The following is a 27,500-nucleotide window of genomic DNA, read 5'->3' on the forward strand; positions in this document are numbered from 1 at the left end:
TCTGGAGGGCTTCTAACAACGTGTCCTTTTTACACACACACACACACACACACACACTTGCAGAATGTCAACGGGGCTTCTGACTTTGTGTCCTTTTTACACACATACATGCACTCTTGCACAATCTCTGCAGGTCATCTTACTTCGTGTCCTTTTTACACACACACACACATTAACACACATACCCTTGCAGAATCTCTGTAGGTCTTCTGAGTTCGTGTCCTTTTTACACACTCACACACACAAAACACTTTGCAGAATCTCTGGACGGTTCTAACTTCATGTCATTTTTATACACACACACACACACACACACAAACACACACACACAGTTCTTTCCAGAATCTCTAGAGGGCTTCTGACTTTGTGTCCTTTTTACACACATACACGCACCCTTGCACAATCTCTGGAGGTCTTCTAAATTCGTTTCCTTTTTGCACACACACACACATTCACACACACACACACACACACCCTTACAGAATCTCTGGAGGACTTCTTTTCGTGTCCTTCTTACACACTCACACACTCATACCCTTGCGGATTCTCTGCAGGACTACTGACTTCGTCTCATGTTACACACACAGACTCACAATCATGCCCTTGCCAAATCTCTGCAGGGCTTCTGACTTCATGTCCTTTTTACACACACACACACACACACACACACCCTTGCAGAATCTCTAGAGGGCTTCTGATTTCAAGTCCTTTTTAAACACACACACTCACAACCTTGCAGAATATCTGGAGGGCTTCTGACAACGTGTCCTTTTTACACACACACACACACACACACACACCCTTGCAGAATCTCTGGAGGGCTTCTCTTCGTGTCCTTCTTACACACTCACACCCTTGCAGATTCTCTGCAGGACTACTGACTTCGTCTCATTTTACATACACACACACACACACACTCACACTCATACGCTTGCAGAATCTCTGGAGGGCTTCTGTCTTCATGTCCTTTTTACACACACACACACCATTGCCGAATCTCTACAGGGCTTCTGAATTCAAGGTCTTTTTATATATACACATACATTCACACCATTGCAGAATCTCTGGAAAGATTCTGATCTCGTGTCCTTTTTACACACACACACACACACACACACACATACACACACCCTTGCAGAATATCTGGGAGGGCTTCTGACTTCGTGTCCTTTTTACACACACACATAGACACATACACACAGTCATGGACCCTTGCAGAGTCTCTGGAGGACTTCTGATTTCATGTCCTTTTTAGATACACACACACACACTCACACACCCTTGCAGAACAACTGGAGGGCTTCTGACTTCGGGTACTTTTGCACACACACACACACACACACACACACACACACCCTTGAAGAACATCTGGAGGACTTCAGATTCGTGTTCTTTTTACACTCTCATACACACACATACACACATGCACACACCCTAGCAGAGTGTCTGGAGGGCTTCTGATTTCGTGTCCTTTTTAGACACACACACATACACACACACACACACACACACACACACACACACCCTTGCAGAACATCTGGAGGGCTTCTGACTTCGGGTCCTTTTGCACACACACCCACACACACACCCTTGAAGAACATCTGGAGGACTTCAGATTCGTGTTCTTTTTACACACTCATACACATACATACACACATGCACACACCCTTGCAGAGTGTCTGGAGGGCTTCTGATTTCGTGTCCTTTTTAGACACACACACATACATACACATACCCTGGCAGAACCTCTGGAAGACTTCCGACCTTTGTCCTTTTTAAACACTCTCACCCGCACACACTGTTGAAGAATATCTAGAGGGCTTCTGACTTTGTGTCCTTTTTACACACTCACACACACACACACACCCTTACAGAATCGCTGGGCGCTTTATCTTGTGTCTTTTTACACACAACAACAAACACACACACACATTCTTGCACAATCTCTGGAGGTCTTCTTACTTCGTTTCCTTTTTAAACACACACTCACACACACACACCCATGCAGAATCTCTGGAGAGGGTTTGAATTCATGTCCTTTTTACACAAGCACACACAAATACACACACCCTTGCAGAATCTCTGGAGGGCTTTTGTTCGTGTCCTTCTTTCACATTCACACACTCATACCCTTGCAGATTCTCTGCAGGACTACTGACTTCGTCTCATTTTACACACACACACTCACAATCATGCCCTTGCCGAATCTCTGGAGGGCTTCTGACTTCATATCCTTTTTACACACACACACACACACACACACGCTCACACCCTTGCCGAATCTCTACAGGGTTTCTGATTTCAAGGTCTTTTTACATATACACATACATTCACACCATTGCAGAATCTCTGCAGGTATTCTGATATCGTGTCCTTTTTACACACACACACTTTCAGAATCTCAAAATGGATTCTATGGTCATGTCCTCTTTACACACACTCACACACACACACAAACATTGCAGAATCTCTGGAGGGTTTCTAACGTCATGTCCTTTTTACACACACACACACACACCCTTGCAGAATCTCTGGAGGGCTTCTGACTTCATGTCCTTTTTACACACACACACACACACACACACACTCAATTGCAGAATATCAGGAGGGCTTCTGACTTCCTTTCCTTTTTACATACACACAACACACACACAAACACCCTTGCAGAATCTCTATAGGGCTTCTGACTCCTTATCCTTTTTACACACACACACACACACACACACACACACACACCCTTGCAGAATCTCTAGAGGGCTTCTGATTTCATGTCCTTATTAAACACACACACTCACAACCTTGCAGAATATCTGGAGGGCTTCTAACAAGGTGTCCTTTTTACACACACACACACACACACACACACCCTTGCAGAATGTCAACGGGGCTTCTGACTTTGTGTCCTTTTTACACACATACATGCACTCTTGCACAATCTCTGCAGGTCATCTTACTTCGTGTCCTTTTTACACACACACACACATTAACACACATACCCTTGCAGAATCTCTGTAGGTCTTCTGAGTTCGTGTCCTTTTTACACACTCACACACACAAAACACTTTGCAGAATCTCTGGACGGTTCTAACTTCATGTCATTTTTATACACACACACACACAAACACACACACACAGTTCTTTCCAGAATCTCTAGAGGGCTTCTGAGTTTGTGTCCTTTTTACACACATACACGCACCCTTGCAAAATCTCTGGAGGTCTTCTAAATTCGTTTCCTTTTTGCACACACACACACATTCACACACACACACACACACACACCCTTACAGAATCTCTGGAGGACTTCTTTTCGTGTCCTTCTTACACACTCACACACTCATACCCTTGCGGATTCTCTGCAGGACTACTGACTTCGTCTCATGTTACACACACACACAAACACACACTCACACTCATGCCCTTGCCAAATCTCTGGAGGGCTTCTGACTTCATGTCCTTTTTACACACACACACACACACACACACACACACACACACACACCCTTGCAGAATCTCTAGAGGGCTTCTGATTTCATGTCCTTTTTAAACACACACACTCACAACCTTGCAGAATATCTGGAGGGCTTCTGACAACGTGCCCTTTTTACACACACACACACACACAAACACATTCACACACATACCCTTGCACAATCTCTGGAGGTCTTCTTACTACGTTTCCTTTTTACACACACACAAACACATTAACACACACACACACACACCCTTGCAGAATCTCTGGAGGGCTTCTCTTCGTTTCCTTTTTAAACACAAACACTCACAACCTTGCAGAATATCTAGAGGGCTTCTGACTTTGTGTCCTTTTTACACACACATACACACACACACACGCTCACAGCCTTGCCGAATCTCTACAGGGCTTCTGATTTCAAGGTCTTTTTACATATACACATACATTCACACCATTGCAGAATCTCTGCAGGGATTCTGATATCGTGTCCTTTTTACACACACACACACACACACACACACACACACACCCTTGCAGAATCTCTGGAAGGCTTCTCTTCGTGTCCTTCTTACACAGTCACACACTCACACCCTTGCAGATTCTCTGCAGGACTACTGACTTCGTCTCATTTTACACACACACACACACACTCACACTCATACCCTTGCAGAATCTCTAGAGGGCTTCTGACTTCATGTCCTTTTTACACACGCACACACACACACACACACACACACACTCACACCCTTGCCGAATCTCTACAGGGCTTCTGATTTCAAGGTACTTTTTTACATATACACATACATTCACACCATTGCAGAATCTCTGGAAAGATTCTGATGTCGTGTCCTTTTTACAAACACACATACACACACATACACACACCCTTGCAGAATCTCTGGAGGGATTCTGATGCCGTGTCCTTTTTACACACACACACACACACACACACCTTTGATGAATCTGGAGGGCTTCTGACTTTATGTCCTTTTTACACACACACACACACACACACACTTTCAGAATCTCAAAATGGCTTCTATGGTCATGTCCTCTTTACACAGACACACACACACACACTCTCACACACCCTTGCAGAACACCTGGAGGGCTTCTGACTTCGGGTCCTTTTGCACACACACACACACACACCCTGGAAGAACATCTGGAGAACTTCAGATTCGTATTCTTTTTACACACTCATACCCACACATACACACATGCACACACCCTTGCAGAGTTTCAGGAGGGCTTCTGATTTCGTGTCCTTTTTAGACACACACACATACACACACTCACACAAACACACACACACACACACACCCTTGCAGAACATCTGGAGGGCTTCTGACTTCGGGTCCTTTTGCACACACACACACACACACACACACACACCCTTGAAGAACATCTGGAGGACTTCAGATTCGTGTTCTTTTTACACACACATACACATACATACGCACATGCACACACCCTTGCAGAGTGACTGGAGGGCTTCTGATTTCGTGTCCTTTTTAGACACACACACATACATACACATACCCTGGCAGAACCTCTGGAAGACTTCCGATCTTTGTCCTTTTTAAACACTCTCACCCGCACACACTGTTGAAGAATATCTAGAGGGGTTCTGACTTTGTGTCCTTTTTACACACTCACACACACACACACACCCTTACAGAATCGCTGGGCGCTTTATCTTGTGTCTTTTTACACACAACAACAAACACACACACACATTCTTGCACAATCTCTGGAGGACTTCTTACTTCGTTTCCTTTTTAAACACACACACACACACACACTCACACACTCACACACTCACCCATGCAGAATCTCTGGAGAGGGTTTGAATTCATGTCCTTTTTACACACGCACACACAAATACACACACCCTTGCAGAATCTCTGGAGGGCTTCTGTTCGTGTCCTTCTTACACATTCACACACTCATACCCTTGCAGATTCTCTGCAGGACTACTGACTTCGTCTCATGTTACACACACACACTCACAATCATGCCCTTGCCAAATCTCTGGAGGGCTTCTGACTTCATGTCCTTTTTACACACACAAACACACACACACACACACACACACACACACACACACCCTTGCTGAATCTCTAGAGGGCTTCTGATTTCAAGGTCTTTTACATATACACATACATTCACACCATTGCAGAATCTCTGGAAAGATTCTGATGTCGTGTCCTTTTTACACACACACACACACATACACACACCCTTGCAGAATCTCTGGAGGGATTCTGATGCCGTGTCCTTTTTACACACACAAACACACACACACACACACCTTGGAAGAATCTGGAGGGCTTCTGACTTTATGTCCTTTTTACACACACACACACACACACACTTTCAGAATCTCAAAATGGCTTCTATGGTCATGTCCTCTTTACACACACACACACACACACACTCAAACATTGCAGAATCTCTGGAGGGTTTCTAACGTCGTGTTCTTTTTACACACACACACACACACACATACACACACCCTAGCAGAATATCAAAGGGGCTTCTGACTTCTTGTCCTTTTTACACACACACACACACACACTCAATTGCAGAATATCAGGAGGGCTTCTGACTTCCTTTCCTTTTTACACACACAAACACACACACACACACACACACCCTTGAAGAATCTCTGGAGGGCTTCTCTTCGTTTCCTTTTTAAACACAAACACTCACAACCTTGCAGAATATCTAGAGGGCTTCTGACTTTGTGTCCTTTTTACACACACACACACACACACACACACACACGCTCACACCCTTGCCGAATCTCTACAGGGCTTCTGATTTAAAGGTCTTTTTACATATACACATACATTCACACCATTGCAGAATCTCTGCAGGGATTCTGATATCGTGTCTTTTTTACACACACACACACACACACACACACACACACCCTTGCAGAATCTCTGGAGGACTTCTTACTTCGTTTCCTTTTTAAACACACACACACACACACACCCATGCAGAATCTCTGGAGAGGGTTTGAATTCATGTCCTTTTTACACACGCACACGCAAATACACACACCCTTGCAGAATCTCTGGAGGGCTTCTGTTCATGTCCTTCTTACACATTCACACACTCATACCCTTGCAGATTCTCTGCAGGACTACTGACTTCGTCTCATGTTACACACACACTCACAATCATGCCCTTGCCAAATCTCTGGAGGGCTTCTGACTTCATGTCCTTTTTGCACACACAAACACACACACACACACACCCTTGCTGAATCTCTAGAGGGCTTCTGATTTCAAGGTCTTTTTACATATACACATACATTCACACCATTGCAGAATCTCTGGAAAGATTCTGATGTCGTGTCCTTTTTACACACACACACACACACATACACACACCCTTGCAGAATCTCTGGAGGGATTCTGATGCCGTGTCCTTTTTACACACACACACACACACACACACACACACACACACCTTTGAAGAATCTGGAGGGCTTCTGACTTTATGTCCTTTTTACACACACACACACTTTCAGAATCTCAAAATGGCTTCTATGGTCACGTCCTCTTTACACACACACACACACACACACTCAAACATTGCAGAATCTCTGGAGGGTTTCTAACGTCGTGTTCTTTTTACACACACACACACACACCCTTGCAGAATATCAAAGGGGCTTCTGACTTCTTGTCCTTTTTACACACACACACACACACACACACACACTCTCAATTGCAGAATATCAGGAGGGCTTCTGACTTCCTTTCCTTTTTACACACACAAACACACACACACACACACCCTTGAAGAATCTCTGGGGGGCTTCTCTTCGTTTCCTTTTTAAACACAAACACTCACAACCTTGCAGAATATCTAGAGGGCTTCTGACTTTGTGTCCTTTTTACACACACACACACACACACGCTCACACCCTTGCCGAATCTCTACAGGGCTTCTGATTTCAAGGTCTTTTTACATATACACATATATTCACACCATTGCAGAATCTCTGCAGGGATTCTGATATCGTGTCTTTTTTACACACACACACACACACACACACACACCCTTGCAGAATATCTGGGAGGGCTTCTGACTTCGTGTCCTTCTTACACACTCACACCCTTGCAGAATCTCTGCAGGACTACTGACTTCGTCTCATTTTACACACACACACACACACACACACACACTCACACTCATACCCTTGCAGAATCTCTAGAGGGCTTCTGACTTCATGTCCTTTTTACACACGCTCACACACAGACACACTCACACCCTTGTCAAATCTCTACAGGGCTTCTGATTTCAAGGTCTTTTTAAATATACACATACATTCACACCATTGCAAAATCTCTGGAAAGATTCTGATGTCGTGTCCTTTTTACACACACACACACACACACACACACACATACACACACCATTGCAGAATCTCCGGTGGGATTCTGAAGCCGTGTCCTTTTTACACACACACACACACCTTTGAAGAATCTGGAGGGCTTCTGACTTTATGTCCTTTTTACGCACACACACACACACACACACTTTCAGAATCTCAAAATGGCTTCTATGGTCATGTCCTCTTTGCACACACACACACACACACACAAACACTCAAACATTGCAGAATCTCTGGAGGGTTTCTAACGTCGTGTCCTTTTTACACACACACAGACACACACACCCTTGCAGAATATCAAAGGGGCTTCTGACTTCTTTTCCTTTTTACACACACACACACACACACACACACTCTCAATTGCAGAATATCAGGAGGGCTTCTGACTTCCTTTCCTTTTTACACACACACACACACACACATACACAAACACCCTTGCAGAATCTCTAGAGGGCTTCTGATTTCATGTCCTTTTTAAACACACACACTCTCAACCTTGCAGAATATCTGGAGGGCTTCTGACAACGTGTCCTTTTTACACACACACACACACACACACACAAACACATTCACACACATACCCTTGCAGTATCTCTGTAGGTCTTCTGAATTCGTGTCCTTTTTACACACTCACACACACACAACACTTTGCAGAATCTCTGGAGGGTTCTAACTTCATGTCATTTTTATACACACACACACACACACACACCCATCTTTCAAAAATCTCTAGAGGGCTTCTGATTTTGTGTCCTTTATACACACACACACACACACACACACACATCCACGCACCCTTGCACAATCTCTGGAGGTCTTCTTACTTCGTTTCCTTTTTACACACACACAAACACATTAACACACACACACACACACCCTTGCAGAATCTCTGGAGGGCTTCTCTTCGTTTCCTTTTTAAACACACACACTCACAACCTTGCAGAATATCTGGAGGGCTTCTGACAACGTGTCCTTTTTACACACACACACACACACACGCACACCCTTGCAGAATTTCAATGGGGCTTCTTACTTTGTGTTCTTTTGTACACACATACACGCACCCTTGCACAATCTCTGTATGTCATCTTATTTCTTGTCCTTTTTACACACACACACACATTCACACACATACCCTTGCAGAATCTCTGTAGGTCTTCTGACTCCATGTCCTTTTCACACATTCACACACACAAAACTTTGCAGAATCTCTGGAGGGTTCTAACTTCATGTCATTTTTATACACACAAACACACACACACACACACACAGATCTTTCCAGAATCTCTAGAGGGCTTCTGACTTTGTGTCCTTTTTACACACACACACGCACACACACACGCTCACACCCTTGCCGAATCTCTACAGGGCTTCTGATTTCAAGGTCTTTTTACATATACACATACATTCACACCATTGCAGAATCTCTGCAGGGATTCTGATATCGTGTCCTTTTTACACACACACACACACACACACACACACACACACACCCTTGCAGAATCTCTGGAGGGCTTCTCTTCGTGTCCTTCTTCCACACTCACACACTCATACCCTTGCGGATTCTCAGCAGGACTACTGACTTCGTCTCATTTTACACACACACAAACACACTCTCACACTCATATGCTTGCAGAATCTCTGGAGGGCTTCTGACTTCATGTCCTTTTTACACACACACACACACACACACCATTGCCGAATCTCTACAGGTCTTCTGAATTCAAGGTCTTTTTACATATACACATACATTCACACCATTGCAGAATCTCTGGAAAGATTCTGATGTTGTGTCCTTTTTACACACACACACATACACACACCCTTGCAGAATATCTGGGAGGGCTTCTGACTTCGTGTCCTTTTTACACACACACACATACATACACATACCCTGGCAGAACCTCTGGAACACTTCCGACCTTTGTCCTTTTTAAACACTCTCACCCGCACACACTGTTGAAGAATATCTAGAGGGGTTCTGACTTTGTGTCCTTTTTACACACTCACACACACACCCTTACAGAATCGCTGGGCCCTTTATCTTGTGTCTTTTTACACACAACAACAAACACACACATTCTGGCACAATCTCTGGAGGTCTTCTTACTTCGTTTCCTTTTTAAACACACACTCACACACACACCCATGCAGAATCTCTGGAGAGGGTTTGAATTCATGTCCTTTTTACACAAGCACACACAAATACACACACCCTTGCAGAATCTCTGGAGGGCTTCTGTTCGTGTCCTTCTTACACATTCACACACAAATACCCTTTCAGATTCTCTGCAGGACTACTGACTTCGTCTCATTTTACACACACACACTCACAATCATGCCCTTGCCGAATCTCTGGAGGGCTTCTGACTTCATATCCTTTTTACACACACACACACACACACGCTCACACCCTTGCCGAATCTCTACAGGGTTTCTGATTTCAAGGTCTTTTTACATATACACATACATTCACACCATTGCAGAATCTCTGCAGGGATTCTGATATCGTGTCCTTTTTACACACACACACACACACACACCTTTGAAGAATCTGGAGGGCTTCTGACTTTATGTCCTTTTTACACACACACACACACACACACTTTCAGAATCTCAAAATGGCTTCTATGGTCATGTCCTCTTTACACACACACACACAAACACATTCACACATATACCCTTGCAGAATCTCTTTAGGTCTTCTGACTCCATGTCCTTTTCACACATTCACACACACAAAACTTTGCAGAATCTCTGGAGGGTTCTAACTTCATGTCATTTTTATACACACACAGACACAAACACACACACACACACACACAGATCTTTCCAGAATCTCTAGAGGGCTTCTGACTTTGTGTCCTTTTTACACACACACACACACACACACACACACGCTCACACCCTTGCCGAATCTCTACAGGGCTTCTGATTTCAAGGTCTTTTTACATATACACATACATTCACACCATTGCAGAATCTCTGCAGAGATTCTGATATCGTGTCCTTTTTACACACACACACATACACACCCTTGCAGAATCTCTGGAGGGCTTCTCTTCGTGTCCTTCTTACACACTCACACACTCATACCCTTGCAGATTCTCTGCAGGACTACTGACTTCGTCTCATTTTACACACACACACACACACACACACACACACTCACACTCATATGCTTGCAGAATCACTGGAGGGCTTCTGACTTCATGTCCTTTTTACACACACACACACACCTTTGAAGAATCTGGAGGGCTTCTGACTTTATGTCCGTTTTACACACACACACACACACACACACACTCAATTGCAGAATATCAGGAGGGCTTCTGACTCCTTTCCTTTTTACACACACACACACACACACACAAACACCCTTGCAGAATCTCTATAGGGCTTCTGACTCCTTGTCCTTTTTACACACACACACACATACACACACACACACACACCCTTGCAAAATCTCTAGAGGGCTTCTGATTTCATGTCTTTTTTAAACACAAACACTCACAACCTTGCAGAATATCTGGAGGGCTTCTGACAACGTGTCATTTTTACACACTCACACACACACAACACTTTGCAGAATCTCTGGAGTGTTCTAACGTGATGTCATTTTTATACACACACACACACACACACCAATCTTTCCAAAATCTCTAGAGGGCTTCTGACTTTGTGTCCTTTTTACACACACACACACACACACACACACACACACACGCTCACACCCTTGCCGAATCTCTAAAGGGCTTCTGATTTCAAGGTCTTTTTACATATACACATACATTCACATCATTGCAGAATCTCTGCAGAGATTCAGATATCGTGTCCTTTTTACACACACACACATACACACACACACCCTTGCAGAATCTCTGGAGGGCTTCTCTTCGTGTCCTTCTTACACACTCACACACTCATACACTTGCAGATTCTCTGCAGGACTACTGACTTCGTCTCATTTTAAACACACACACACACACACACACTCACACTCACACTCATATGCTTGCAGAATCTCCGGAGGGCTTCTGACTTCATGTCCTTTTTACACACACACACACACACACACACACCATTGCCGAATCTCTACAGGGCTTCTGAATTCAAGGTCTTTTTACATATACACATACATTCACACCATTGCAGAATCTCTGGAAAGATTCTGATGTCGTGTCCTTTTTACACACACACACACAAACATACACACACCCTTGCAGAATATCTGGGAGGGCTTCTGACTTCATGTCCTTTTTACACACACACATACATACACATACCCTGGCAGAACCTCTGGAAGACTTCCGATCTTTGTCCTTTTTAAACACTCTCACCCGCACACACTGTTGAAGAATATCTAGAGGGGTTCTGACTGTGTCCTTTTTACACGCCAACACACACACACACACCCTTACAGAATCGCTGGGCGCTTTATCTTGTGTCTTTTTACACACAACAACAAACACACACATTCTTGCACAATCTCTGGAGGTCTTCTTACTTCGTTTCCTTTTTAAACACACACACGCACACTCACACACACACCCATGCAGAATCTCTGGAGAGGGTTTGAATTCATGTCCTTTTTACACAAGCACACACAAATACACACACCCTTGCAGAATCTCTGGAGGGCTTCTGTTCGTGTCCTACTTACACATTCACACACTCATACCCTTTCAGATTCTCTGCAGGACTACTGACTTCGTCTCATTTTACACACACACACTCACAATTATGCCCTTGCCGAATCTCTGGAGGGCTTCTGACTTCATATACTTTTTACACACACACACACACACACACACACACACACGCTCACACCCTTGCCGAATCTCTACAGGGTTTCTGATTTCAAGGTCTTTTTACATATACACATACATTCACACCATTGCAGAATCTCTGCAGGGATTCTGATATCGTGTCCTTTTTACACACACACACACACACAACTTTGAAGAATCTGGAGGGCTTCTGACTTTATGTCCTTTTTACACACACACACACACACACTTTCAGAATCTCAAAATGGCTTCTATGGTCATGTCCTCTTTACACACACACACACACACACAAACATTGCAGAATCTCTGGAGGGTTTCTAACGTCGTGTCCTTTTTACACACACACACACACCCTTGCAGAATATCAAAGGGGCTTCTGACTTCTTATCCTTTTTACACACACACACACACACACACTCAATTGCAGAATATCAGGAGGGCTTCTGACTCCTTTCCTTTTTACACACACACACACACACACAAACACCCTTGCAGAATCTCTATAGGGCTTCTGACTCCTTGTCCTTTTTACACACACACATACACACACACACACACACCCTTGCAGAATCTCTAGAGGGCTTCTGATTTCATGTCTTTTTTAAACACAAACACTCACAACCTTGCAGAATATCTGGAGGGCTTCTGACAATGTGTCATTTTTACACACTCACACACACACAACACTTTGCAGAATCTCTGGAGTGTTCTAACTTGATGTCATTTTTATACACACACACACACACACACCAATCTTTCCAAAATCTCTAGAGGGCTTCTGAATTTGTGTCCTTTTTACACACACACGCTCACACCCTTGCCGAATCTCTACAGGGCTTCTGATTTCAAGGTCTTTTTACATATACACATACATTCACACCATTGCAGAATCTCTGGAAAGATTCTGATGTCGTGTCCTTTTTACACACACACACACACACACACATACACACACACACCCTTTCAGAATATCTGGGAGGGCTTCTGACTTCGTGTACTTTTTACACACGCACATAGACACATACAAACAGGCATGGACCCTTGCAGAGTCTCTGGAGTACATCTGATTTCATGTCCTTTTTAGATACACACACACACACACACTCTCACACACCCTTGCAGAACACCTGGAGGGCTTCTGACTTCGGGTCCTTTTCCACACACACACACACACCCTGGAAGAACATCTGGAGGACTTCAGATTCGTATTCTTTTTACACACTCATACCCACACATACACACATGCACACACCCTTGCAGAGTTTCTGGAGGGCTTCTGAATTCGTGTCCTTTTTAGACACACACACATACACACACACACACAAACACACACACACACCCTTGCAGAACATCTGGAGGGCTTCTGACTTCGGGTCCTTTTGCACACACACACACACACACCCTTGAAGAACATCTGGAGGACTTCAGATTCGTGTTCTTTTTACACACTCATACACATACATACGCACATGCACACACCCTTGCAGAGTGTCTGGAGGGCTTCTGATTTCGTGTCCTTTTTAGACACACACACATACATACACTTACCCTGGCAGAACCTCTGGAAGACTTCCGACATTTGTCCTTTTTAAACACTCTCACCCGCACACACTGTTGAAGAATATCTAGAGGGGTTCTGACTTTGTGTCCTTTTTACACACTCACACACACACACACACCCTTACAGAATCGCTGGGCGCTTTATCTTGTGTCTTTTTACACACAACAACAAACACACACACACATTCTTGCACAATCTCTGGAGGACTTCTTACTTCGTTTCCTTTTTAAACACACACACACACACACACACACCCATGCAGAATCTCTGGAGAGGGTTTGAATTCATGTCCTTTTTACACACGCACACGCAAATACACACACCCTTGCAGAATCTCTGGAGGGCTTCTGTTCATGTCCTTCTTACACATTCACACACTCATACCCTTGCAGATTCTCTGCAGGACTACTGACTTCGTCTCATGTTACACACACACACTCACAATCATGCCCTTGCCAAATCTCTGGAGGGCTTCTGACTTCATGTCCTTTTTACACACACAAACACACACACACACACACACACACACACCCTTGCAGAATCTCTAGAGGGCTTCTGATTTCAAGGTCTTTTTACATATACACATACATTCACACCATTGCAGAATCTCTGGAAAGATTCTGATGTCGTGTCCTTTTTACACACACACACACACATACACACACCCTTGCAGAATCTCTGGAGGGATTCTGATGCCGTGTCCTTTTTACACACACACACACACACACACACACACCTTTGAAGAATCTGGAGGGCTTCTGACTTTATGTCCTTTTTACACACACACACACTTTCAGAATCTCAAAATGGCTTCTATGGTCACGTCCTCTTTACACACACACACACACACACACTCAAACATTGCAGAATCTCTGGAGGGTTTCTAACGTCGTGTTCTTTTTACACACACACACACACACACCCTTGCAGAATATCAAAGGGGCTTCTGACTTCTTGTCCTTTTTACACACACACACACACACACACTCTCTCTCAATTGCAGAATATCAGGAGGGCTTCTGACTTCCTTTCTTTTTTAAACACACACACACACACACACACACACACACACACCCTTGCAGAATCTCTGGAAGGCTTCTCTTCGTGTCCTTCTTACACAGTCACACACTCACACCCTTGCAGATTCTCTGCAGGACTACTGACTTCGTCTCATTTTACACACACACACACACACACTCACACTCATACCCTTGCAGAATCTCTAGAGGGCTTCTGACTTCATGTCCTTTTTACACACGCACACACACACACACTCACACCCTTGCCGAATCTCTACAGGGCTTCTGATTTCAAGGTTTTTTTTACATATACACATACATTCACACCATTGCAGAATCTCTGGAAAGATTCTGATGCCGTGTCCTTTTTACACACACACACACACACACACACACCTTTGAAGAATCTGGAGGGCTTCTGACTTTATGTCCTTTTTACACACACACACACACACACACACACACACACACTTTCAGAATCTCAAAATGGCTTCTATGGTCATGTCCTCTTTACACAGACACACACACACACTCACACTCAAACACTGCAGAATCTCTGGAGGGTTTCTAACGTCGTGTCCTTTTTACACACACACCCTTGCAGAATATCAAAGGGGTTTCTGATTTCTTGTCCTTTTTACACACACACACACACACACACTCTCTCAATTGCAGAATATCAGGAGGGCTTCTGACTTCCTTTCTTTTTTAAACACACACACACACACACACACCCTTGCAGAATCCCTGGAAGGCTTCTCTTCGTGTCCTTCTTACACAGTCACACACTCACACCCTTGCAGATTCTCTGCAGGACTACTGACTTCGTCTCATTTTACACACACACACACACACACTCACACTCATACCCTTGCAGAATCTCTAGAGGGCTTCTGACTTCATGTCCTTTTTACACACGCACACACACACACACTCACACCCTTGCCGAATCTCTACAGGGCTTCTGATTTCAAGGTTTTTTTTACATATACACATACATTCACACCATTGCAGAATCTCTGGAAAGATTCTGATGCCGTGTCCTTTTTACACACACACACACACACACACACACACCTTTGAAGAATCTGGAGGGCTTCTGACTTTATGTCCTTTTTACACACACACACACACACACACACACACACTTTCAGAATCTCAAAATGGCTTCTATGGTCATGTCCTCTTTACACAGACACACACACACACACTCACACTCAAACACTGCAGAATCTCTGGAGGGTTTCTAACGTCGTGTCCTTTTTACACACACACCCTTGCAGAATATCAAAGGGGTTTCTGATTTCTTATCCTTTTTACACACACACACACACACACACACTCAATTGCAGAATATCAGGAGGGCTTCTGACTCCTTTCCTTTTTACACACACACACATACACACACACACACACACACACACACACACCCTTGAAGAATCTCTAGAGGGCTTCTGATTTCATGTCTTTTTTAAACACAAACACTCACAACCTTGCAGAATATCTGGAGGGCTTCTGACAACGTGTCATTTTTACACACTCACACACACACAACACTTTGCAGAATCTCTGGAGTGTTCTGACTTGATGTCATTTTTATAGACACACACACACACACCAATCTTTCCAAAATCTCTAGAGGGCTTCTGAATTTGTGTCCTTTTTACACACACATGCTCACACCCTTGCCGAATCTCTACAGGGCTTCTGATTTCAAGATCTTTTTACATATACACATATATTCACACCATTGCAGAATCTCTGGAAAGATTCTGATGTCGTGTCCTTTTTACACACACACACACACACACATACACACACCCTTTCAGAATATCTGGGAGGGCTTCTGACTTCGTGTACTTTTTACACACACACATAGACAAATACACACAGGCATGGACCCTTGCAGAGTCTCTGGAGGACTTCTGATTTCATGTCCTTTTTAGATACACACACACACACACACACTCTCACACACCCTTGCAGAACACCTGGAGGGCTTCTGACTTCGGGTCCTTTTGCACACACACACACACACCCTGGAAGAACATCTGGAGAACTTCAGATTCGTATTCTTTTTACACACTCATACCCACACATACACACATGCACACACCCTTGCAGAGTTTCAGGAGGGCTTCTGATTTCGTGTCCTTTTTAGACACACACACATACACACACTCACACAAACACACACACACACACACACACCCTTGCAGAACATCTGGAGGGCTTCTGACTTCGGGTCCTTTTGCACACACACACACACACACACACACACACCCTTGAAGAACATCTGGAGGACTTCAGATTCGTGTTCTTTTTACACACTCATACACATACATACGCACATGCACACACCCTTGCAGAGTGACTGGAGGGCTTCTGATTTCGTGTCCTTTTTAGACACACACACATACATACACATACCCTGGCAGAACCTCTGGAAGACTTCCGATCTTTGTCCTTTTTAAACACTCTCACCCGCACACACTGTTGAAGAATATCTAGAGGGGTTCTGACTTTGTGTCCTTTTTACACACTCACACACACACACACACACACACCCTTACAGAATCGCTGGGCGCTTTATCTTGTGTCTTTTTACACACAACAACAAACACACACACACATTCTTGCACAATCTCTGGAGGACTTCTTACTTCGTTTCCTTTTTAAACACACACACACACACACACACTCACACACTCACACACTCACCCATGCAGAATCTCTGGAGAGGGTTTGAATTCATGTCCTTTTTACACACGCACACACAAATACACACACCCTTGCAGAATCTCTGGAGGGCTTCTGTTCGTGTCCTTCTTACACATTCACACACTCATACACTTTCAGATTCTCTGCAGGACTACTGACTTCGTCTCATGTTACACACACACACTCACAATCATGCCCTTGCCAAATCTCTGGAGGGCTTCTGACTTCATGTCCTTTTTACACACACAAACACACACACACACCCTTGCAGAATCTCTAGAGGGCTTTTGATTTCAAGGTCTTTTTACATATACACATACATTCACACCATTGCAAAATCTCTGGAAAGATTCTGATGTCGTGTCCTTTTTACACACACACACACAAACACACACACACCTTGGAAGAATCTGGAGGGCTTCTGACTTTATGTCCTTTTTACACACACACACACACACACTTTCAGAATCTCAAAATGGCTTCTATGGTCATGTCCTCTTTACACACACACACACACACACACACTCAAACATTGCAGAATCTCTGGAGGGTTTCTAACGTCGTGTTCTTTTTACACACACACACACACACACACACACACCCTAGCAGAATATCAAAGGGGCTTCTGACTTCTTCTCCTTTTTACACACACACACACACACACACACTCAATTGCAGAATATCAGGAGGGCTTCTGACTTCCTTTCCTTTTTACACACACAAACACACACACACACACACACACACCCTTGAAGAATCTCTGGAGGGCTTCTCTTCGTTTCCTTTTTAAACACAAACACACAACCTTGCAGAATATCTAGAGGGCTTCTGACTTTGTGTCCTTTTTACACACACACACACACACACACACACGCTCACACCCTTGCCGAATCTCTACAGGGCTTCTGATTTAAAGGTCTTTTTACATGTACACATACATTCACACCATTGCAGAATCTCTGCAGGGATTCTGATATCGTGTCTTTTTTACACACACACACACACACACACACACACCCTTGCAGAATCTCTGGAAGGCTTCTCTTCATGTCCTTCTTACACACTCACAAACTCACACCCTTGCAGATTCTCTGCAGGACTACTGACTTCGTCTCATTGTACACACACACACACACACACACACACACACTCACACTCATATGCTTGCAGAATCTCTGGAGGGCTTCTGACTTCATGTCCTTTTTACACACGCACACACACAGACACACTCACACCCTTGCCAAATCTCTACAGTGCTTCTGATTTCAAGGTCTTTTTACATATACACATACATTCACACCATTGCAGAATCTCTGGAAAGATTCTGATGTCGTGTCCTTTTTACACACACACACACACACACACATACACACACCCTTGCAGAATCTCTGGAGGGATTCTGATGCCGTGTCCTTTTTACACACACACACACACACACACACACACCTTTGAAGAATCTGGAGGGCTTCTGACTTTATGTCCTTTTTACGCACACACACACACACACACACACTTTCAGAATCTCAAAATGGCTTCAATGGTCATGTCCTCTTTGCACACACACACACACACACACACACACACTCAAACATTGCAGCATCTCTGGAGGGTTTCTAAGGTCGTGTCCTTTTTACACACACAGACACACACACCCTTGCAGAATATCAAAGGGGCTTCTGACTTCTTTTCCTTTTTACACACACACACACACACACACACACACTCTCAATTGCAGAATATCAGGAGGGCTTCTGACTTCCTTTCCTTTTTACACACACACACACACACACACACACATACACAAACACCCTTGCAGAATCTCTAGAGGGCTTCTGATTTCATGTCCTTTTTAAACACACACACTCTCAACCTTGCAGAATATCTGGAGGGCTTCTGACAACGTGTCCTTTTTACACACACACACACACACAAACACAAACACATTCACACACATACCCTTGCAGAATCTCTGTAGGTCTTCTGACTTCGTGTCCTTTTTACACACTCACACACACACAACACTTTGCAGAATCTCTGGAGGGTTCTAACTTCATGTCATTTTTATACACACACACACACACACACACACACCGATCTTCCAAAATCTCTAGAGGGCTTCTGAATTTGTGTCCTTTTTACACACACACACACACACACATACACGCACCCTTGCACAATCTCTGGAGGTCTTCTTACTTCATTTCCTTTTTACACACACACAAACACATTAACACACACACACACCCTTGCAGAATCTCTGGAGGGCTTCTCTTCGTTTCCTTTTTCAACACACACACTCACAACCTTGCAGAATATCTGGAGGGCTTCTGACAACGTGTCCTTTTTACACACACACACACACACACACCCTTGCAGAATGTCAATGGGGCTTCTTACTTTGTGTCCTTTTTACACACATACACGCACCCTTGCACAATCTCTGTAGGTCATCTTATTTCGTGTCCTTTTTACACACACACACACACATTCACACACATACCCTTGCAGAATCTCTGTAGGTCTTCTGACTCCATGTCCTTTTCACACATTCACACACACAAAACTTTGCAGAATCTCTGGAGGGTTCTAACTTCATGTCATTTTTATACACACACAGACACAAACACACACACACACACACACACAGATCTTTCCAGAATCTCTACAGGGCTTCTGACTTTGTGTCCTTTTTACACACACACACACACACACACACGCTCACACCCTTGCCGAATCTCTACAGGGCTTCTGATTTCAAGGTCTTTTTACATATACACATACATTCACACCATTGCAGAATCTCTGCAGAGATTCTGATATCGTGTCCTTTTTACACACACACACATACACACCCTTGCAGAATCTCTGGAGGGCTTCTCTTCGTGTCCTTCTTACACACTCACACACTCATACCCTTGCAGATTCTCTGCAGGATTACTGACTTCGTCTCATTTTACACACACACACACACACACACTCACACTCATATGCTTGCAGAATCACTGGAGGGCTTCTGACTTCATGTCCTTTTTACACACACACACACACACCTTTGAAGAATCTGGAGGGCTTCTGACTTTATGTCCTTTTTACACACACACACACACACACACACTCAATTGCAGAATATCAGGAGGGCTTCTGACTCCTTTCCTTTTTACACACACACACACACACACACACAAACACCCTTGCAGAATCTCTATAGGGCTTCTGACTCCTTGTCCTTTTTACACACACACACATACACACACACACACACACACCCTTGCAAAATCTCTAGAGGGCTTCTGATTTCATGTCTTTTTTAAACACAAACACTCACAACCTTGCAGAATATCTGGAGGGCTTCTGACAACGTGTCATTTTTACACACTCACACACACACAACACTTTGCAGAATCTCTGGAGTGTTCTAACGTGATGTCATTTTTATAGACACACACACACACACCAATCTTTCCAAAATCTCTAGAGGGCTTCTGACTTTGTGTCCTTTTTACACACACACACACACACACACACACACACACACGCTCACACCCTTGCCGAATCTCTAAAGGGCTTCTGATTTCAAGGTCTTTTTACATATACACATACATTCACATCATTGCAGAATCTCTGCAGAGATTCAGATATCGTGTCCTTTTTACACACACACACATACACACACACACCCTTGCAGAATCTCTGGAGGGCTTCTCTTCGTGTCCTTCTTACACACTCACACACTCATACACTTGCAGATTCTCTGCAGGACTACTGACTTCGTCTCATTTTACACACACACACACACACACACTCACACTCATATGCTTGCAGAATCTCCGGAGGGCTTCTGACTTCATGTCCTTTTTAAACACACACACACACACACACACACCATTGCCGAATCTCTACAGGGCTTCTGAATTCAAGGTCTTTTTACATATACACATACATTCACACCATTGCAGAATCTCTGGAAAGATTCTGATGTCGTGTCCTTTTTACACACACACACACAAACATACAAACACCCTTGCAGAATATCTGGGAGGGCTTCTGACTTCGTGTCCTTTTTACACACACACATACATACACATACCCTGGCAGAACTTCTGGAAGACTTCCGATCTTTGTCCTTTTTAAACACTCTCACCCGCACACACTGTTGAAGAATATCTAGAGGGGTTCTGACTGTGTCCTTTTTACACGCTCACACACACACACACACCCTTACAGAATCGCTGGGCGCTTTATCTTGTGTCTTTTTACACACAACAACAAACACACACATTCTTGCACAATCTCTGGAGGTCTTCTTACTTCGTTTCCTTTTTAAACACACACACGCACACTCACACACACACCCATGCCGAATCTCTGGAGAGGGTTTGAATTCATGTCCTTTTTACACAAGCACACACAAATACACACACCCTTGCAGAATCTCTGGAGGGCTTCTGTTCGTGTCCTACTTACACATTCACACACTCATACCCTTTCAGATTCTCTGCAGGACTACTGACTTCGTCTCATTTTACACACACACACTCACAATTATGCCCTTGCCGAATCTCTGGAGGGCTTCTGACTTCATATACTTTTTACACACACACACACACACACACACACGTTCACACCCTTGCCGAATCTCTACAGGGTTTCTGATTTCAAGGTCTTTTTACATATACACATACATTCACACCATTGCAGAATCTCTGCAGGGATTCTGATATCGTGTCCTTTTTACACACACACACACACACACACACACAACTTTGAAGAATCTGGAGGGCTTCTGACTTTATGTCCTTTTTACACACACACACACACACACTTTCAGAATCTCAAAATGGCTTCTATGGTCATGTCCTCTTTACACACACACACACACACACAAACATTGCAGAATCTCTGGAGGGTTTCTAACGTCGTGTCCTTTTTACACACACACACACACACCCTTGCAGAATATCAAAGGGGCTTCTGACTTCTTATCCTTTTTACACACACACACACACACAAACACCCTTGCAGAATCTCTATAGGGCTTCTGACTCCTTGTCCTTTTTACACACACACATACACACACACACACACACCCTTGCAGAATCTCTAGAGGGCTTCTGATTTCATGTCTTTTTTAAACACAAACACTCACAACCTTGCAGAATATCTGGAGGGCTTCTGACAATGTGTCATTTTTACACACTCACACACACACAACACTTTGCAGAATCTCTGGAATGTTCTAACTTGATGTCATTTTTATAGACACACACACACACACCAATCTTTCCAAAATCTCTAGAGGGCTTCTGAATTTGTGTCCTTTTTACACACACACGCTCACACCCTTGCCGAATCTCTACAGGGCTTCTGATTTCAAGGTCTTTTTACATATACACATACATTCACACCATTGCAGAATCTCTGGAAAGATTCTGATGTCGTGTCCTTTTTACACACACACACACACACACACATACACACACACACCCTTTCAGAATATCTGGGAGGGCTTCTGACTTCGTGTACTTTTTACACACGCACATAGACACATACACACAGGCATGGACCCTTGCAGAGTCTCTGGAGTACATCTGATTTCATGTCCTTTTTAGATACACACACACACACACACTCTCACACACCCTTGCAGAACACCTGGAGGGCTTCTGACTTCGGGTCCTTTTCCACACACACACACACACCCTGGAAGAACATCTGGAGGACTTCAGATTCGTATTCTTTTTACACACTCATACCCACACATACACACATGCACACACCCTTGCAGAGTTTCTGGAGGGCTTCTGAATTCGTGTCCTTTTTAGACACACACACATACACACACACACACAAACACACACACACACCCTTGCAGAACATCTGGAGGGCTTCTGACTTCGGGTCCTTTTGCACACACACACACACACACCCATGAAGAACATCTGGAGGACTTCAGATTCGTGTTCTTTTTACACACTCATACACATACATACGCACATGCACACACCCTTGCAGAGTGTCTGGAGGGCTTCTGATTTCGTGTCCTTTTTAGACACACACACATACATACACTTACCCTGGCAGAACCTCTGGAAGACTTCCGACATTTGTCCTTTTTAAACACTCTCACCCGCACACACTGTTGAAGAATATCTAGAGGGGTTCTGACTTTGTGTCCTTTTTACACACTCACACACACACACACACCCTTACAGAATCGCTGGGCGCTTTATCTTGTGTCTTTTTACACACAACAACAAACACACACACACATTCTTGCACAATCTCTGGAGGACTTCTTACTTCGTTTCCTTTTTAAACACACACACACACACTCACACACACACACCCATGCAGAATCTCTGGAGAGGGTTTGAATTCATGTCCTTTTTACACACGCATACGCAAATACACACACCCTTGCAGAATCTCTGGAGGGCTTCTTTTCGTGTCCTTCTTACACATTCACACACTCATACCCTTGCAGATTCTCTGCAGGACTACTGACTTCGTCTCATGTTACACACACACACTCACAATCATGCCCTTGCCAAATCTCTGGAGGGCTTCTGACTTCATGTCCTTTTTACACACACAAACACACACACACACACACACACCCTTGCAGAATCTCTAGAGGGCTTCTGATTTCAAGGTCTTTTTACATATACACATACATTCACACCATTGCAGAATCTCTGGAAAGATTCTGATGTCATGTCCTTTTTACACACACACACACACATACACACACCCTTGCAGAATCTCTGGAGGGATTCTGATTCCGTGTCCTTTTTACACACACACACACACACACACACCTTTGAAGAATCTGGAGGGCTTCTGACTTTATGTCCTTTTTACACACACACACACTTTCAGAATCTCAAAATGGCTTCTATGGTCACGTCCTCTTTACACACACACACACACACACACTCAAACATTGCAGAATCTCTGGAGGGTTTCTAACGTCGTGTTCTTTTTACACACACACACACACACACACCCTTGCAGAATATCAAAGGGGCTTCTCACTTCTTGTCCTTTTTACACACACACACACACACTCTCTCAATTGCAGAATATCAGGAGGGCTTCTGACTTCCTTTCCTTTTTACACACACAAACACACACACACACACACCCTTGAAGAATCTCTGGGGGGCTTCTCTTCGTTTCCTTTTTAAACACAAACACTCACAACCTTGCAGAATATCTAGAGGGCTTCTGACTTTGTGTCCTTTTTACACACACACACACACACACACACACGCTCACACCCTTGCCGAATCTCTACAGGGCTTCTGATTTCAAGGTCTTTTTACATATACACATATATGCACACCATTGCAGAATCTCTGCAGGGATTCTGATATCGTGTCTTTTTTACACACACACACACACACACACACCCTTGCAGAATATCTGGGAGGGCTTCTGACTTCGTGTCCTTCTTACACACTCACACACTCACACCCTTGCAGAATCTCTGCAGGACTACTGACTTCGTCTCATTTTACACACACACACACACACACTCACACTCATACCCTTGCAGAATCTCTAGAGGGCTTCTGACTTCATGTCCTTTTTACACACGCTCACACACAGACACACTCACACCCTTGCCAAATCTCTACAGGGCTTCTGATTTCAAGGTCTTTTTAAATATACACATACATTCACACCATTGCAGAATCTCTGGAAAGATTCTGATGTCGTGTCCTTTTTACACACACACACACACACACACACACATACACACACCATTGCAGAATCTCCGGTGGGATTCTGAAGCCGTGTCCTTTTTACACACACACACACACCTTTGAAGAATCTGGAGGGCTTCTGACTTTATGTCCTTTTTACGCACACACACACACACACACACACTTTCAGAATCTCAAAATGGCTTCTATGGTCATGTCCTCTTTGCACACACACACACACACAAACACTCAAACATTGGAGAATATCTGGAGGGTTTCTAACGTCGTGTCCTTTTTACACACACACAGACACACACACCCTTGCAGAATATCAAAGGGGCTTCTGACTTCTTTTCCTTTTTACACACACACACACACACACACACACTCTCAATTGCAGAATATCAGGAGGGCTTCTGACTTCCTTTCCTTTTTACACACACACACACACACACACATACACAAACACCCTTGCAGAATCTCTAGAGGGCTTCTCATTTCATGTCCTTTTTAAACACACACACTCTCAACCTTGCAGAATATCTGGAGGGCTTCTGACAACGTGTCCTTTTTACACACACACACACACACACACAAACACATTCACACACATACCCTTGCAGTATCTCTGTAGGTCTTCTGAATTCGTGTCCTTTTTACACACTCACACACACACAACACTTTGCAGAATCTCTGGAGTGTTCTAACTTCATGTCATTTTTATACACACACACACACACACACACACACCCATCTTTCAAAAATCTCTAGAGGGCTTCTGATTTTGTGTCCTTTATACACACACACACACACACATCCTCGCACCCTTGCACAATCTCTGGAGGTCTTCTTACTTCGTTTCCTTTTTACACACACACAAACACATTAACACACACACACACACACCCTTGCAGAATCTCTGGAGGGCTTCTCTTCGTTTCCTTTTTAAACACACACACTCACAACCTTGCAGAATATCTGGAGGGCTTCTGACAACGTGTCCTTTTTACACACACACACACACACACACACACACACACCCTTGCAGAATTTCAATGGGGCTTCTTACTTTGTGTTCTTTTGTACACACATACACGCACCCTTGCACAATCTCTGTATGTCATCTTATTTCTTGTCCTTTTTACACACAAACACACACACATTCACACACATACCCTTGCAGAATCTCTGTAGGTCTTCTGACTCCATGTCCTTTTCACACATTCACACACACAAAACTTTGCAGAATCTCTGGAGGGTTCTAACTTCATGTCATTTTTATACACACAAACACACACACACACACACAGATCTTTCCAGAATCTCTAGAGGGCTTCTGACTTTGTGTCCTTTTTACACACACACACGCACACACACACGCTCACACCCTTGCCGAATCTCTACAGGGCTTCTGATTTCAAGGTCTTTTTACATATACACATACATTCACACCATTGCAGAATCTCTGCAGGGATTCTGATATCGTGTCCTTTTTACACACACACACACACACACACACACCCTTGCAGAATCTCTGGAGGGCTTCTCTTCGTGTCCTTCTTCCACACTCACACACTCATACCCTTGCGGATTCTCAGCAGGACTACTGACTTCGTCTCATTTTACACACACACAAACACACTCTCACACTCATATGCTTGCAGAATCTCTGGAGGGCTTCTGACTTCATGTCCTTTTTACACACACACACACACACACACACACACACACACACACACACACCATTGCCGAATCTCTACAGGTCTTCTGAATTCAAGGTCTTTTTACATATACACATACATTCACACCATTGCAGA

This window comes from Tenrec ecaudatus, chromosome 11 (assembly GCF_050624435.1).
Source record: "Tenrec ecaudatus isolate mTenEca1 chromosome 11, mTenEca1.hap1, whole genome shotgun sequence".
In the NCBI taxonomy this organism is placed as follows: Eukaryota; Metazoa; Chordata; class Mammalia; order Afrosoricida; family Tenrecidae; genus Tenrec; species Tenrec ecaudatus.